The sequence below is a fragment of the Raphanus sativus genome, chromosome 4 (assembly GCF_000801105.2).
Source record: "Raphanus sativus cultivar WK10039 chromosome 4, ASM80110v3, whole genome shotgun sequence".
NCBI lineage: Eukaryota > Viridiplantae > Streptophyta > Magnoliopsida > Brassicales > Brassicaceae > Raphanus > Raphanus sativus.
The window spans coordinates 28,268,034-28,274,033 of NC_079514.1; the positions used below are offsets into that span (position 1 = coordinate 28,268,034).

The 6,000-nt window shown below is 31.4% G+C and overlaps 1 long non-coding RNA gene across 2 annotated transcripts; it reads right to left on the reverse strand.

Moving 5' to 3' along the window:
• Positions 1-3,766: 3,766 nt before the first annotated feature.
• LOC108852046 (uncharacterized) lies at positions 3,767-5,561 on the reverse strand. 2 transcript variants are annotated; one of them, XR_008945361.1, is made up of 5 exons: positions 5,386-5,561; positions 4,754-5,277; positions 4,586-4,640; positions 4,233-4,280; positions 3,767-4,105 (listed from the first exon to the last, which is right to left on the reverse strand). It is a non-coding gene; the product is annotated as an uncharacterized LOC108852046 (long non-coding RNA). The 2 variants fall into 2 exon arrangements; XR_008945360.1 differs by having other exon boundaries at positions 4,173-4,280.
• Positions 5,562-6,000: the final 439 nt, after the last annotated feature.

Consider the following 6,000-nt stretch of genomic DNA (forward strand, 5'->3'; position numbering starts at 1 on the left):
TTAATTATATTACCTTAATAATAAATTACATCATTAATTATATTACCATAGTAATAATACTGCATATTTTTGTTATTAATTAATCAATATTAACTTTGTGCCAATTATAAAATCAAAAATGTTAAATAATAAGGTTTTACATTTGATTAAACGTTTGGTTTAATTTATTTTAGTAAAATATTTTTATTTTAGTTTCAATCGGTGGAAAATTACGTATCCAAAAACATAGTTCAAAGATATGTTTTGTGAATAAAATAATAACTTAAATCAAAATAATTGCCACTTAATTTTTCACTCCATAAAATTATTTTACTTGATAAAAAAACTCTTTCTATTTCACTTAATTTAGCTAAACACATAGAAAGTGTTTTTTATTAATTTATAAAATCAGTTAGACATGAACATTATCTATCCATTAGGTAGATGTTGTTCATTTCGGGTATCATTTTTTTTTTTGAAATCAAGTCCCGTTTGAATATTATAAACTTATGTGTGGATTATGAGTTGGGTCATTCTGGATTTGGTTCTGATGTATAGGAACCTAAAAATATCTAAATAACCAATATATCTAAAACAGGTCCGGATATTTGTAACAAAAATAGCCATATAACTTGATTCGGTCTAGGTCTTTTGAATATCATTAGTTATATTATGATACATCTAAAATATATAATACTAATTATTAAAAATAAATATCTATGTATAAAAAACTCTTTCTATTTCATTTAATTTAGCCAAACACATAAAAGAGTTTTTTTATTAATTTATAAAATCAATTAGACATGAACATTATCTGTCCATTTAGGTACATGTTATTTCTTTCGGGTATTTTTTTTTTGTTTAAAACCAAGTCCCGCTTGAATATTATAAACTTATGTGTGGATTTTGAGTTGGATCATTCTAGATCTGAATGAATTCGGTTCTCATGTATAGGAACCTAAAAATATATAAATAATCAATGTATCTAAAATAGGTTCAGATATTTGTAACAAAAATGACCATATAACCTGATTCGGTCCAGATCTTTTCAAAATTGTTAGTTATATTATGATACATCTAAAATATATAACGCTAATTATGAAAAATAAATATCGATGTATAAAAATATATTTAAGGGGCTAATTTAACAAAATATTAGTTAGTTCAATTGAAATAAATATATTAAAGAATTTATATGAAATGAAAAAAAATCAATATAAAAGTACTGATACATTTGGATTCAAAATCATTTCTTTTAACAACAAACTACACAAATATGTTGATTTGTATACAAATTTAAATTGCAATGTAAATATTTAATTAATATAGAATATGTCACATTTATTGTTCAGTTGCGTTCTAAAATCATTTATTTTAACAACAAGCCAAATAAATGTGTTGATTGGAGAGGGAATAAAACAAAGCTAGAGAAACACATAGTTTACGAGAGACACTCTATGTGTCGAATTTATTATAAAGAAAGTTTTACTAAGATAAATACATTCAATAATTACAAACAAATAATATATTTCATAAAAGTGAAAAATAATACCCGCGCTTTCGAAGCGCGGGTCAAAATCTAGTTGTTATTATCAATTTATCCTCTATTTCTTTATTTGATTATATTTTGAATATGGAAATATATAAAATAAATAAATTTGATGTAATGAATTGTAGTTTTTTATCTTCTACATTTTAACATCCATTTACGTGTATTTTAGCAATTTGAATATTAAAAACATATCCACACATAGAAAAAAACCTTGCAAATTATGTATTTGTGGACACCTAAAATGTGGATGTAGAAAAATATGAACATAACATGTGGACAAGTAAAATGTGGACATATATAGTGTGGATAGAGAACCAACCAATGAAGAAAGAAGAAAAAAGAAAATAGCACCAGAGAACCGAGTTACTTTCTGGCCATAAACCCAACTTCTTTAAGCTCATGTGTGAGTGAACCTAACAGAGAAGCATGATTAGCCACCAAATCCTTCAAAGCTAGAACAAAAACAAACTCTTACAAGAAGTATAAACAATGTTTTTAATTCTACAAGAGGTTTCATGTACAAAGTTTTTGTGGATGAAGAACTTTCAGCATACTGTGGACGAAGTCTTGTGGACAAGGTCTTGTAGACACAACAAAAGGATATTAATTAGAATCATGTCCACAAAGACAATCAGTAGAGAGAAGTAATGTGACATATACCTTATTCTGACTTGAGAAGGTGATGAAGTTAGTGTCCACAAAACTCGGTAATTAAGGAGGAATCATATTAGCGTTGTGAGAGTAAAACTGATCCAAAACAAAATAATTTAATATCACAAGGAAACATAAAAGATTAAAATTTGGCAAATTAATTTTGCTAAGCTTACACTTTTTTTGGGAATATTAGTGAGGTCCTAGTTTGGATTCAGAACCTCATCCTTGTTACTGAAGAAGACAAACAAAGCAACATTAAAAAAATACAGATATTAAAGTTATCAACTTTGGGAGGAAGAAGAATAGTTTTTACTAACAACAAGCGAAGCAACCATAGTTATGGATCAAATTGTCAAGCAAGTGAGCCAAACCCAAGTCACCAAACAAAAGAATCGATTTGTAGAGAAAACATAAACATGATTCCCCAATTCTATCAAACTCCAGAATGCTAAAGACATGACTAAAATCAAATCAATCCAACAAAGGAAGAAAGTGAAAAATTGAATCTTGGGGGTTTGGAATAGAATTAACTAACTCGTGAGACGATGACAAAGATTCTGGAGAGCTTTGACAAGAAAACGATTCACCATAGCTTCCATTGAGAGGATTTGCACGATGTCCATAATCAGAAGGTGTCTCTTTAGTTACATGTTTAGATGAAAAGCTTTGACCAACCGAGCTCGTCAATGGCGGTCACAAGGAATAAAGACATCGGCTTTGTTGCAGAACCCAGAACATTTATGGAGGAAAAAAAGAAGTGAAAGATCGGATCCAATTGGAGATTACTTGAAAATTAGGGTTTTTAATCTTCAATCGAGAAGATTTTGAGATTTGGTAAAATCAAAAGATGAATCGTTTGCTGGGATTTTTTGTTCCCTTTAGTTAAGAAGGGGTACGAAAGTCTTTCACCTCCAAAAAGTGTGTTGCAAGCGTATTGTGTCTTTAGAAATAATACGAAAGTGATAAAGTGTCTTACCATGTAATTTTTTCTTTAATGAAACGCTGCGGTTAGTCGAGAGTGGTCACGTGTCGCCTTTTGGTAAGAGTATTTTCTGACGCGGATGAATGAGAAGGAGGGATCGGTCTTCTTTATAGTATTACTAGGGTCGGTCCGCCCTACGGGCGGGATCAAAATTTAAAATAATTTAAACAGTTAACATAAATACTTAATATAAATTTTCACATAAGAATATACATATAGAGGTGTGATTTGTTATATTTTTTAAAAAGCTAGAAGTTAAAACAGAAGTGTGATTTGTTTTTGATTATTTTCTCTCATTAATCAAATGCTGAAGGTATAAATGCATTTCTTTTAAATATTTGTGCTTTTGGGCAATACTTTTTTTTTTGGCTAAACAAAAGGATATTATAAAAAATATTTTAAATTTGTATAGTACTTTGTACCGTTTTTATCCATTTTTATCACTCAAGCAAGTGTTTTGTACAATCCACTTGATCCACACTTTTGGGCAATACTACTTATAAATTATAATTAATAACAAAGGGAGTTGTTACTTTTTGGACTATGAAGAAAATGGTCGTTGTAAAACCTGTTCATTATAATCCTAAAACGGAATGCAATAAGGAAAAATAAACTCATATAACGAAAACTGCCTGGAACAAACGTAGAGTGCTCATAATATTGGAGAAAGTCAAAACATAGAAAGCAAAAGACGTGAACGGTTTCAGTCTCAAAAAAAAGACGTGAAAGGCAATAAAGATGCAAAAGCATTATTAAGATGCATAGTCTGATCATAAATTTATTGAAACTTCATGTCAAGCAACACGCGCCTTTTTAACCATCTTCAAATCTGAGTTGGCCGTCTGCTTCTGCATATTACCACTGCCCCCTGCAGATTCAGACATAACAGGAACTGGCTTGACAGCTGGCTTGTCGTCATCACCACCGTCATCATCACCCTGATACATTGAGTTCGTTATTTAACATGTCTATATAAATACCGAAACAGCATAATACAGATTATACTTGCATTGTCAGCCACGCCAGGTACTGGTTCACGGCCAATCTCATCAATGATGCACTTACGGTGAAAGTCTTATGGTTTTCGATGAAGTTATATGCAGTGACTCTGACCTGGAAAGAAGAAAGAAAGTTGCAGGGAACTCCATTATTGATAACAAAAGAAAAACAGCTGAAGATTACAATTAGCTTTGCTAATATAAACACCACTCGCCTCTTTATTAAAAACAAAGAGAAGATTCAAAGTACATGGGGACGACATTGCCATGGAGATTACATTTTCCATTCACAAAAATGGACAAATTGCTAATTGTCCTTCCTTTTTACGACTGAAAACATTTAAAAAGAACACAAAGAATTGTACGGACACTAAACTGAAGAAACCAGAAAAGAAAAGAAACCGAAGCAAGGAATCACACCTTTGATCATGTTTCCTCAGCGTCAGGGGGGTCATAAGAGCCTGTGTTATGTCCTCTGCTAGTCACAATCCGGAAAAGAGTCAGCAACCAGAAATGAAAATGTTAAGCAACAAAGCAAAGCTATAACATTATTTGTGTTATAGAGGGAAAGAGAGAAGGGAATACTACATTATTTGCTTCTGAACAGTTTTTGGTCTCTTCTTTTGTCTTCCAGGAGGTGTTTTTTCCCAACGGGAGCTGTTAATTCTTTTTCGACTTCTTCCCTCAACAAAGAAACATAGTCTGAAGATCCTATAAAAGGAAAAATAAATCTTTTTCTACTTCCCTCAGGCCTCAACAAATGGTTCTTCCCATAAAAAGGAAAGAGCTTTGATCCACATAACTCATAAAAGCCTCAAAAACCATACTATATCATGTCTTTTGGTGATATTGATCACTTCAGTTCTAGGCCTAACATTAAAGTCGGATCTTTTACAGAAACAAAACCTTGAAGGAAAGTTTTTTTTTGTACAATAAATAAGATTGTGATGAGGATGATAAAACTATATAAATTCACCAATCGCCCGGTCTCTTCTTCGACACAACAAAGCTGAGCTTAAATCCTTTTCCAAACCTCCCACTTGTTCTTCTCGATCTCCTCTTATTTGGCCATGAAAATCGACAACGATGGTTTGAAGAGGAGCTAAACTAACCTATTTATACCATGAAAGCACCGCTTCTAAGAAGATTGAAACACATTAAGTGTAGATCGTGGCCGAAGGAATTAATAACATATTTAATGCCATGAATCTGGAAGCTACCTCATTTCGATTGATCGAAAGAAGGCGAAAGAACCTGATCAAAACCAACAAATGGAATCGTCACACCGACTGCACCTCAGTCTCTCTAATGGCGAATTGCGACGATTGTGGTGGAACCAAAAGTTACGCCTCTAATTGCAGACACAGACGAAAACAGTGGATTCCTAATCAACGAAACGCTATGGATCAGTAACATCATTGTTTCACGCAAAATGGGCTTGATTTCATGGAATACAATAAGAAGCCCAAACATGACACCGTAACCAAAAACGAAACACACCGTTTAAATAAAGCGGACAGATGTCATGTTCTCCTTGCCTTATTTAGTGACGTGGCAGTCCCACATGAGAGAGTGAAGTCTACTTTATAATAATATATAGATATTAGTCTAGATATATGAGGTGTGTCTATCATTTTTTAAAACATAATAATTTTGCTGAATATGTTGTTTTAAATTTTTACATGTATTTATATATTCTTCTATATAATATATATTTTGGATCATTAATTTAGCTTACCAAAATATATAAAAATTGAGCATGTATTTATAATATTTTAGTGACTACAATAATATAAACAGAGGTTTACTGCTTAATTTTAGTTGAAATAGTATGT